Raw genomic sequence first — 12475 nt, 5'->3', positions numbered from 1 at the left:
GAATTGAAGGTTAAAAAGCAGGCCATAGAGGGAAGCAGAGGTCAGACCATGCCAGGTTTTGTAAACCAGATAGGAGTTTGGTTTTTATTCTAAGTAGGATGGGAAGCCATTGGACAAACATAGGTGGCAAAGTAGCATGATGTGATATGTGATTTCAAAAGTCTGCTCTGATTAAATTTTGGAAAATGAATTGTAGGAGGTGGTATATGGATTTGGATAATGTTAGCTGTAATTGCAGAAAACCTAAATCTAACCTAAAAAATATTAGGGGCACCTGGGTGACTCAGTCAGTTGAGCGTCTGACTTTGGTTCAGGTCATGGTCTCACCATTGGTGAGTTCGAGCCCCACACAGGGCTCTCTGTTGACAGCACAGAGTCTGCTTCAGCCTCTGTGCCCCTCTCTTTGCCCCTCCCCCATTTGCGCTGTCCACCAAAAAAAAAAAAAAAAAAAAAGTGTGTGTGTGTGTGTGTGTGTGTGTATATATAAACCCATAATGTAAAAAGTCCATCAATAGGACATCTTCAGCATTGTCTATCATTGCCTCAGCAATAACATCAAGGACTAGAGCCCTTTTATCTTTTCATTTTGATATTATTGGTGTGATATTATTGGTATTTGATATTATTGGCTCTGTCTCCATGACTTCTCCCGCCATCGGTTGCCAGGTAGCTTCAGTGGCACCAGATCGCAAGTGCAGACACAGCAATGAAAGAAGGAATAAGCCTCCCAGTAGACCTTCTTTCAGATAGATGTGCTTTTATATTAATGGCTATAAAGATTTCTAGTGGAGTGAAAACACCTTTACTTTCTCCCAAAATTTGTCAGAACTTCCAATTCGTTCACCAAAAAATCAAATAACTGAGTTCCAAGTTCTTAATTTAGGAACCAGAAGACAGCGAGGTGTAATTAATGCTCTTAAAGAAATTTTTGAGGATACTGCATTCGTAGAAATGAACGGGCTTCATTTTTGAAAAGAACAATTAGACTCCAAAAATAAAAGCCCCATTGCAGAGGCAAGAAACAGATGGGCTAAAATCACAGAACCAACACAGCTGATGGCTGAACTTCTAAGCTAGAAGACAGAGTCAACAAAGAGTGCATCGCTGTTGTAAGCCCCAAAAGTATTTATAAAATTTCATAAATTCAAAACAAAAAGTGAAAAATAAGGTTTATTAACAGAAAAAGGACAGCCAAACACCATCTACCTGGAAAGTATTTTCTTAAAAAAGGCAATTAAGAAGTGAAAGTATGTATAAAGAGGAATTGAAAACTAATACTCCAGCTAACTACATTTACACCAGCCATGCTGGTCATCTCTCTGGGAATGGCTGATTCTTTACTGAATGGATGATAGCACCATATACAGAAATAGGAAGGATGAGGCCAAAACAGGATTTAGAAGATAGATATTTTACCATAAATACATTAATTAGGAAATGAGAATCTTTAGAGATAAATCAACCATGCTTTCAACTTGACAACAAGATGAACAAATCACAAAAAAAGACAAAAATATTTCATTTGGAATTTGATTTGGGGGAAATTTTTCAGAAAATTGACTTGATAGAATCATACATCTTCATGAAACAACATGTAATTCTCTATTTCACTGAAATGGCAATAAAAGATTTTTAAAGCAAATACAAAAGGTTTCATAGCTGTGGAAAAACACTTTGCTCCTTCACTATTGAGAAGATTCAGTTCTCTAAAGTAATCAAAGACCTGATACAAACAGCATGAGGCAGGGGAAATCATTTTGATGAAACACAATCTTTGGGGCACCTGGGTGGCTCATTCAGTTAAACCTCCTGCTCTTGATTTTGGCTCAGGTCACGACCTCACGGTTGGTGAGTTTGAGCCCCCTGTTGGGCTCTGAGCTGGCAGTGCAGAGCCTACTTGGAATTCTCTCTCCCCCTCTCTCTCTGACCTTCCCTTGCTTGCGTTCCTCTCTCTCTCAAAATAAATACATAAACTTTAAAAAAAAACATTAAAAATATAACAAAAAGTAAAAAAAAAAAAAATACCCACAATTTTTGTTTTCAAGGCAGAGTACTTGAAAGAAACAAAACAACACTTTCATAACCTGGTAGCAGCAGTGATCCATAATCTAAGAAAATTTATCCTAATTTGCAGTTGAAGCAAATTAAGCTGTAGTTTTATATAAATACACAACTGATATTAATGATTACCTTTTGGCCCTTCCAGCGCGCCGCGGGTGGGGAGGTGATGGCGCCGCGCCCCGCCCCCCCCCGCCTCTGCGGCCCTGCAGGCTTCCGCTGGCACTTCCGGTTCTGCCCGCCTTGTGGCTCACGGCCCCGCCTCCAGGCCCCGGGAAGATTACGCTCTAGGCGAGGACAAGGGCTGGGGGGCAGCATGCGCACGGCTGTCTCTGACCTCTACTTGGAGCACTTGCTGCAGAAGCACTGCCAGCCCGAGGCTGCTCACACCAGGCGAACGCTGTGACCGAGGGCATGTACACCAACGGCTGGGCTGCCCCAGGAAGCCTTGCCCAGGCCAAGGGGCAGGATGTACAGAAGGTGGGACTCATCCAATTCGAGACGGTCACCCAAGAGCCCATGGGAATCATCCTGAAGCTGAACGACAAGCAGTCCTGTACCGTGGCCATGATTCACAGACAAGGCTCCCTTCACGTTGGGGATGAGAGCCTAGAAATCAATGGCACAAACGTGACTAATCACTCAGTAGAGCGGCTGCAGAAGGCGATGAAAATAACCAAAGGAACGATCTCATTAAAAGTAATTCCCAACCAGCAGAATCATCTTCCTGCACTAGATGTTCATGAGAGCCAAGTTTGACTATGACCCCAAAAAGGACCACCTGATCCCCTGCAAGGAGGCGGTGCTGAAGTTTGTTACCGGGGACATCATCAAGATAATCCTCAAAGACGACAGTAACTGGTGGCAAGGGCAGGTGGAAGCTTCCTCCAAGGAGTCAGCTGGATTGATCCTTTCTCCTGAGCTGCAGGAATGGCGAGTGGCAAGCGTGGCTCAGTCTGCTATGAGCGAAGTCCCAAGCTGCAGTCCTTTCGGGAAGAAGTACAAAGACCAGTACCTGGCCAAGCACAGCTCGACTTTTGACCAGTTGGAGGTCGTTTCCTACGAGGAAGTTGTTCGGCTCCGGCGTTCATGAGGAAGACCCTGGTGCTTATAGGAGCCAGCGGGGTGGGCCGCTGCCACATTAAGAGTGCCCTGCTCAGCCAGAACCTGGACAAGTTTGCGTACCCCACCCCGTGTATCACACGGCCGCCCAGGAAGAGTGGGGAAGATGGGGAAAATACCACTTTGTCTCCACCGAAGAGATGACGAGGGGCATCTCTGCCAACGAATTCCTGGAGTTTGGCAGCTACCAGGGCAACGTGTTTGGCACCACATTTGAAACCCTGCACCAGATTCATAAGCAGGACAGGATTGCCATCCTGGACATTGAGCTCCAGACCCTGAAGATGGTCTGCACAGCAGAACTGTCATCGTTCATTGTGTTCATCGCACCCTCCAACCAGGGGGCACAGACAGAGGCCCTGCAGCAGCTGCAGAAAGACTCCAAGGCCATCCGCAGCCACTATGCCTACTACTTTGACCTCTCGCTGGTCAACAACAGCGTCGATGAAACCCTGAAGAAATTGCAAGAAGCCGTGGAGCAGGCGTGCAGTTCTCCACAGAGGGTGCCTGTCTCCTGGGTTTACTAAGCTTGCAGGAGGAGGGAACTACCATCCGCCCTTCTGTAGCTGTGTGAACTGCATTCTCCTTACTTTCAGACCAACAGGGAGGCTCCCCTAGTTTTGTCAGCTTCCGGCACTCTGCTCCTCTCCTATTTCCGCCGCTGGTGGGCGTCAGGCTGGTGCAGGCTCCTGACTGGGCTCTGACTTTCCTGCTAGATGGAGCCCCAGTGATCAGGGCTTCAGAAGCCTCTCTGGAAATCTGAAGTGGAAAGTACTGTCAAAATTCACCTGCTAATCAAGGATGGTGCACACAGAGAGGAAAAGCTACGGACCTTGTTCTTTAAAGCCTGTGCGCCTTCACCTTTAATTACCCTGGGCATTTAATTGGTCTTGGAAACATTTGTAACCTCAGCCTCAACTTTTAAAATGCCAAAATGAAACAGCTGCGAAATAGAAGGATGTCTGCTCTAGGGAAACCCTCAAAAGCAATAAAAATGTTGTGTTAAAATGCCAGGAAAAAAAACACACACAAAAAGACTACTTTTTAAAAAAAATTCTATCACAAATTCATCCACTTTTAGCCAACTCGTTATACAAGGTAAGAATTCTCTTTATCTCCAACTTTGTGTATCCATTTACACCTATTTGATTCACTTGTTCTTAACAATTATGTTTAGATTACTCATGAAAATTTCATGAGACATTAAAGAGCTAGCCATCAACTTAAGTTATTTTTCTTGCTGACAAATTTTGTAACAGAGGTAACATGAATTCATTTGACTAGTAAACCCAGGTAGAATAAAAGTTGTATGCTTGAATTAATTCTAATGCTGATAATTTGAAGACATGTCTATTTTAATTAAGCCAACAAACAAACTAGTTGAACTGGAAAAGCATTTGGGTTACTTTCTACATTTCTGAGAGTTTTAGGAATACTTAACATATATGCACTTATTTTAAACCAATTAAGTAGATCTTTTTTACAAATTTTGGCAATACCATCCAGAGGTAGAGTTACAAGTACATAACATACAGGGGCACGTGGGTGGCTCAGTTTGTTAAGTGTCTGGTTCTTGATCTCTGCTCAGGTCATGATCTCACGGTTCATGGGATCAAATCCCACCTCAGGCTCTGGGCTGACAGCACGGAGCCTGCTTTGGATTCTCACTCTCCCTTTCTCTGCCCCTCCCCCTGCTTGTGTGAATGCTCGCGCGCTCTCTCTCTCTCTCTCTCTCAAAATTAATAAATAAATAAACTTAAAAAATACATAACATACATCCATAGACATGCATAAACATACAGACACAGAGCCCTTCTAACTTCCATTCCAAAATTTTATCCATGAATCACACACATCAATGCAAAACTCACTAGTTTATAAATAACTCTTGAATCCAGATTATGTCAAATTAATGTTACCTGTTCCCAACACTAAAATTTTTTATTATTATTTATGAAGGAGACTTTTAAGATTTTCAAGTAGTTCATGGAGACTGTGGAGTGCATTTTGGGCAAGGGAGCTTCTAAGCAGTCTGTTCTCTAAAAAGCGAACTTTTCCCCTCTTATTTTACTTGGTCTCCTGGTGGGCAGTGTTTTAGTTATCCCTTGGGGTATTTACATTTCGAAGACGTGATAAGATTTACATTTTAAAGGGACAAAGAATGAAAGTGTTTCTCTTAAGAGTTTCAAGGTTCATTTCTCTATTACTAGAAGTCTTGGGTAATTACTATTTAAAACTATCCTGTGTATTACTGGTCAGATGGCATGGGAAGCTCTGTCTGTTTCACTGTCAACCACCACAACACACTTCTCTTGTTTCTTCTCACTTTGCCAGAGATTCCACCTTTTAGGGTCCCAGTCAGGCTTTGTCACAAGCCCCTGGATCTTATTCCATGCAAGTTCATGCATTCCTAGTTATGCAGATTGGCATGCTAAGGACTATAACATAGTATCCTGCTCTGCCACCTCATCTGCTCACCTGGAAGCTAGCAGAATGGTAGACACTTCCTTCTCTAACCTCTGCTCATCTTCCAACTTTCTAACTTGAGCTTCTGCCTCTGGTTGGACATTGGTAGCCAGCCAAGCTGCCCACATTAGAGGCCATCCCATTGGGACAGCCATTTGTTTCCCTTCTTCGCTATGGGTGGTGTGTTATGAACATTTTGTCAAACAAATACATTAGACCAGCCAGCCTTTTGGGGTGTCCCATCTGACATACGGGTCACCCTTCCCCACTTAGAGGTTGATGCCCAACCTGGAGTTTTCCCTCAGGTGTCTCTTTCCCAAGACCTGTTTCTCCTGGATGGCTTGCTAATTATTGGTTTGCAACTTTAGAAGTTTCCTGGGTGAAATCTGAAACTAGCCCCTGTCCATAGAGGGCAAGGAGAAGCCAAAGGAAAAGGAAGACCACTCTAGATGGGTAGGTGGGCTTTTTAAAAAAAATTTTTTTATATTTATTTATTATTGAGAGACAGAGTGAGCATAAGTGGGGGAGTGGCAGAGAGAGAAGGAGACACAGAATTGGAAGCAGGCTTCAGGCTCTGAGCTGTCAGCACAGAGCCCAACGCAGGGCTCAAACTCACGAACTGGGAGATCATGACCTGAGCTGAAGCCAGGTGCTCACCGACTGAGCCACCCAGGTACCCCTGGATGTTTTAATAAGCAAGGGAACTTTTAAACAATGCTTGTCTTGGGTGGTCACAAAACAAGTCTCTGCACCAACCAGCCAGAATCTTGAAAGTTTCTGTAGAGGCTTTAACAGGGTTCAGTCTCATATACAGTCCAGACAGTCTCAACAGCATGTTACTCTTTTGAGGTTGCAACCTTGAAATGGTTCCAGATGAGAACAGTGGGCAGGGCATACATTCCAAAGACAGGGGAGGGGGTAAGGAGCCTCTGATTGCCCAGGTCCAGTTGATGGGTCAACCAGTGGTCATGCCCTCTTGAAGACCCACTCCAATAGTAATAGAAATGTAAATCAGAATGGGATAAAACAGAAACAAATATGTCATCAACAAATGAAGTTGATCAGGAAGAAAAACATGTCTACTCAAAGTATATTGTGGGTTCATTTTTGAAGGGTGTAAGTTGGACATGTGGTACCTGACCAAACATGAGAATAGATACAGGTCATAGCTAGTGTGAAAAGCACAAAATGATGATAAGAAGCCTCAGATGACTATATTCAGGGCCATGATGGTCAGGACCATCTCATTATACCCAAATATAACTTATTTTACAATGCTTACTAATAACAATTTAAGTTTTGTAGTACCTTTCCACAGTCCTTCTTGTTTATAAAATATTATTATACCCTTTGAACGAGGAATGAGTTCCTGTTGATAAAGGTTACTATGAAACAAAATTATGCTCAAAGTAAAGAGAAACTTTCTAAAAATCTATTACTATCAGATTTGTGAGACAGTTTCCTTGGGCAGTGAAAATTTTCCTATCCTTTGAAACGCTAAATAGTGGCTGGAAGATTATTTAAAGATGATACAAAAGAAAGGTGTTTATTAGATGGGATGAGGGTTGGTGTGAGCAGGTAGACCCTAAGTTATCTTCCCACCCTAACATTCCATGATTTTTGCTTCTGGTATACAGCATTTACCATAATATCTTGTGTCGATGGACTCCTATTAGGCTGATAAATAATTCTCAGTATATTTATCTTTATATTCTATAGTCATTGCTAAACCTTTCGAGAATCCTACAGTTTTGCTAAAAAAAAAAAAAAAAAGGAGTAAGTAAACAATGGATGTCTTTATTCAAATATGGTCGTTCCATGAATTCTGGATTTTCTAGCAATGAATGGTGTTGCTCATTTTGAAGCTGGAGCTGCTTTTTTGAGTTTCATCTCTGGAAATGAAATCAGCATCATCCTACACATATTTTCCTCACCTCATCCCCAATGCTCTTAAGGATACCAGTCATGTTGCTATGACTACCGATGGCAAGTCTAGTATAATAGATTGCATCAACATAGTGTCTCTATAGGACTGTTTGCACAAAAAAAAAAAAAAAAAATGCTAGCATTTACTGAATGCTTCTTATGTACTAGGCACTTTTCTCAGTGCTTTGCATGTGCTAACTCAAATAATCTGCAAAACAGCCCTATGATATTGATGCTAATTTTATCTTGATTTTAAGGATGATGAAATTGAGGCACAGAGAAGTTAATGAATGTACTCAGCTGCCAAGTTAGTGAGAGAGCTCAGATTTAAACTCAGAAAGTTTGGATTCCAATCTCCTGAATCTTTAAAATATGTTGTTTGTTGGGGCATGTGGGTGGCTCAGTAGGTTAAGCGTCCAAATTCACCTCAGGTCATGATCTCATGGCTCATGAGTTGGAGCCCCGTGTCAGGCTCTGTGCTGACAGCTCAGAGCCTGGAGCCTGCTTCGGATTCTGTGGCTCCCTCCCTCTCTCTGTCCCTTCTCTGCTCATACTCTGTCTTTTGAAAATAAATAAACATTAAAAAAATTTAAATGTGTTGTTTTTTGTTAAATTTCTGCATGAAATGATGTAGTCCATAGCAGGAAAAAAAAAAAAAAAAACTAATAACTGAGACACAGAGACATGTAGTGGAGAGAATATTACACTAGGAGTGTAGACTTTGGATTCCTAGTCCTGTTATACCTCTATATAATTCTGGGTGAATCATTTAGTGGCTGTTCTTCATCTACATAGTAAAAATTGATTCAACGCTCTTTGTTTCATTCTATTTTTTTTTTTCAACGTTTATTTATTTTGGGGACAGAGAGAGACAGAGCATGAACAGGGGAGGGGCAGAGAGAGAGGGAGACACAGAATCAGAAACAGGCTCCAGGCTCTGAGCCATCAGCCCAGAGCCTGACGCGGGGCTCGAACTCACGGACCGCGAGATCGTGACCTGGCTGAAGTCGGACGCTTAACCGACTGCGCCACCCAGGCGCCCCTCTTTGTTTCATTCTAGACCTTTCACAAATCACCTTCAAACACCCATTGTCTAATCTAAGCTTTATAGAATAGTGGTGATCCCCCCATCCTCTTTGTTGCACAGATAGTAAGGATCCTCGGACTCCAAAACCAATGTCTTTTCCTATTATAACTGGGTGATCTATTTTATCTACACAAACACATTTTCTAAACTAACATAATGTGCCAGTATTAACTTTTATAATTAATGTGGCACGCAGAGATGAATTGGTAATGCTTGCAGCAGAAGGAGGTAGCAAAGAAAGGATAATTTTGGAATTGATTTTAAGAAGCCAAATTAGTTTACGCGAAATCCACATGCGTTCTTAATTTGTTTTGTTTAAATCCCGAGACAAATGCTAAACTGATGGAAAAATATGCTGCTTCTTTGTGCTTCGGTAAATTCCTTATTTTGTAACATGAAATGATAAATGTTTGAACAGCTGCAATTATGAAGTTAAGGAACCATACAACACACAAATACACATACACACACATACACACATGCACACACACATTTTTTTTTCCTCCAGGGCTATGGATTGGAACTGTGCCATAGAAAAGTAATCCATGAGTGACATAAATATATTTTCATTCATTTTGTTGAATCCCTTGCTTGATATAACTTTCTCTGTGGGAGGTTTACCTCAAGAATAAAAAGAAAAGAAAAAAATGTGAACAAACCAGCTCTCATGATTTATTGTCTTAGAATAGTTTCTGAGATATTGTTCTCCTTTATGTGCAAGTGAAATAGTTTTGCAACAATGGAGGACTAATGGGAAGGAGCTGGGGGTAGGACTCAGCTGTGGCCTTGGCCATTGAACAAATCTTTAGTGTCTATTTTATCTTTGTATACTTAAGCATGAATAGGAGTATTTGTTATTTTTTATTTAATTTCTTTTTTAAGCACTTGTGATCTAAATATATACTATTATGTAGAGGTGAGCCTGTGTGTCTACTTAATCCATATGCACTCACTTTAAATCCTTTTTTTTGGTTATATACTTGAAATCTGAGAACTTGATACTCTGTTGGCATTCTGGGAAGTCACATGCAAACTTACAATATTGCTTAACTTCCCTGTTGTCTGCTAGAAATAGATGAAGAGACTTGAATCTGCCCCAACTATTTACTGAGATATATGTAGATCGCATAATATCATACTGAGAATCCCAGAATATCAGATTCAGAAGGGGTCATAGAGCTCAGCAACGCATTTCTCAGGGAACCAGAGCCATTATAGGTATCACTTAGAGAAGGGATTTATAGTAGGAATTAGACCTTGCCCGAATATAGGAGGAAGGGAAGAAGTGACTGTCTACAGGGGAGTTGGAAGATCCATGAAAAGGTCACTGACCAGTCCACTGTAAGCACTGGTGTGAGTGGACAAACAGAGCTTTCTTGGAAATGCAGGATATCAAACACTTTTAGTCTGTGAATCAGATCCACAAGGGGGGAAGCTTCTGAGGGGTTGAATGGAAATCTCCACCTCTCAGGAAGCTAGGCCTCTGTAAGACGCAGCCAAATAAATCCTTGCTAGTGGGCCTGGGCCCATAGGGCTGGCAGTAGGGAAGGTGAGCTACAAACAGAGTGGAAGGAAGTGATGTAAGCTGGGATCTACTGGATACTTCTGCATCTGCTCAGCACCATCCCACACTGAGACATCCTTCCCAAAGTAGTGACATCTGTTTTACTCTGACCTTCCACATCTCAGGCAAGTTCCTCCTTTGTCAACTCTAGCGTAAAGACCATAAAGAAAAAGAGATTCTGGGAAATGTCGTTCTGAGCCTTGGTCAAGTTGACAAGGTACAATCCAGCATGATGTCCAATGTTCTAATTTTGCAGACAAGAAATCTGCTGCTCTGAGGCAAGTGACCCAACCAAGCTTGATGACTTAGGTAGTGACAGAATCAGAACTAGATTCAAGGTCTCTTAATTGCTAGTAGCCTTTTTATTACATCTTTTGTCTAGTTTATATCTATGTATGTCCTACATGAACACAATTATTTGAATGTGGACTAAAACCTATATATATAGGTCGTTCATCAAATATTTTTATTAGAATTAATATAAAACTAATTTATGAACATTAATATAATTGAGATTTCTTTTTGTCATTGTTAACATTTTAAGGAAGTTTGCATCGTGTTCCTCAGTTGTAGGAAAAGGACATTTTGAATGCAGGTGTTAAATAATGAAGTCATTATATGACTATTCACCCAAACTGTATTTCAGAAAAATTACTGATACCAGGAAATGGAAGGACTACATAAAATTAAAACAATTATACTTGTGATGTATTAAGAGCCCATTGTATATCAGCCTATGTTAAACACTTCATATCTCAACTTTTTCTCAATGATTTTTCCTTGTTTTTAAATTGTTTCATATCAATATGAAAGCATACACATATACAAATTGATTAGGAAACACAAATAACTCTATAAAAAGAATCACATTGTCATAAGAACAATATTCCTAGCAGAAAATTACTTAAGTGGAGTCTGGACCATAGTTTGGTTTTCATATTTCTTTGAGGTTTTAAGAATTTCTTCTAGGGGATTCATTGGAAAAGGTACCCAGTGAGCCTTGGGAAATAGAGAAAGTTCCATAGTCTGGCATCTGGCAAATCTGGATACTGGATATGGGTGAGGAGGGAGATGTTTGATTTTTTTTTTCTAAGCTCACCATGTCCAATGTCCAGTTCTCAGGAAATAGTGGGGTGAATGTCTTCAGTTGCTATCAGTGACTGGAAGTGGGGACTTCGTTAGCACATGGCCCACGTTGATAAGAATTTGACAGAGGTTCACCAGAACAGACAGAAGGTGTCTTGTGGTGAGAGTCTGTTTCTTGGGTCACATTACTTAAATGTGGGCTAGTTGCTCTTTAGGTCTTCTGTACAATTGTCATCCTGCCTCTTGTGTTGACTCCCCTGAATGCTGCATTAAAGTGAAAGACAAAATCAGAAGCTTTCTGAGAATGGCTCATGGAATTTTTTTGTGAACTAAAATATTTCTGTCATATCTTCAGATTTAACTTTTAATCCGGCTGGATTAAAAATTGAGATTTTTCATTACTTAGCTAGGAATGTTAAAGATGTTCAGTTTTCTTCTTGTTTCCACTATTGTTTCTTGAGAAGTCCCACTCCATTCTGAATCCCAGTCTTATGCTTAATATCTGGCTTCATCTTCCTCCTCTCTGGAAGCTTGTAAATTTTTTCTTCTTACATCCTGAGTTCTTATATTTCTTCAGTTTGGATTTATTTCCTTCTATTTTATGTCAATCTAAAGTCCTAATTTCTGGACAAGTTTCCCAACGTATTTTACAAGTATGATCCTCTCCTCTTTCCTCCCTGTTCTCTTTTTCTGTAAATCCTCTCACTTATATATGTTGGACGTTCTGAACTCATTGTCTAATTTTTTTAATTGTTTCTTCTCCATTTTCCTAAACCTGTTTAAATATTCTGTTGAGTTCCTCATTTCTGCTATGTCATGTTTTTAAATTCTAATGTTTTTTTTTTCTTATTGCTCTGAACATGAATATTAAAGCTTTTCCGAAACTTCTCTTCACATAGGCTCTGTTCATTTCAGTTTTTTTCCTCTTTATTCTTGTCTCTTTTATTTAGAGATTCCCCTCATATATCTGCCCATGCTTGGCATTTGTGTTTAAGATTCCCTGAATGCTTGGATGGGGCTTAATTACCTGCAAGCTGATTTACCTGGACTCTGGGCATGTGTTAGTCTCTCTCCTTAGGCTGGTCAATATTGTCATTGTGTGTTTAATGTCTTAAAACATCTTTTTGGTGTAAATTTAATTTTCTTTTGGAGGTGAGGAGGTGTGA

General features: G+C 40.6%; 1 pseudogene; it reads left to right on the top strand.

The window, feature by feature from the left end:
* The first annotated feature begins 2227 nt into the window (after positions 1-2227).
* On the top strand, positions 2228-3707 carry LOC123610347 (annotated as a pseudogene).
* The last annotated feature ends 8768 nt before the right edge of the window (positions 3708-12475 follow it).

This window comes from Leopardus geoffroyi, chromosome C2, assembly GCF_018350155.1.
Source record: "Leopardus geoffroyi isolate Oge1 chromosome C2, O.geoffroyi_Oge1_pat1.0, whole genome shotgun sequence".
NCBI classification, from domain to species: domain Eukaryota; kingdom Metazoa; phylum Chordata; class Mammalia; order Carnivora; family Felidae; genus Leopardus; species Leopardus geoffroyi.
The sequence above is the reverse complement of the archived record's forward strand: the minus strand, read 5'-3'. Positions and strand labels throughout refer to the sequence as shown.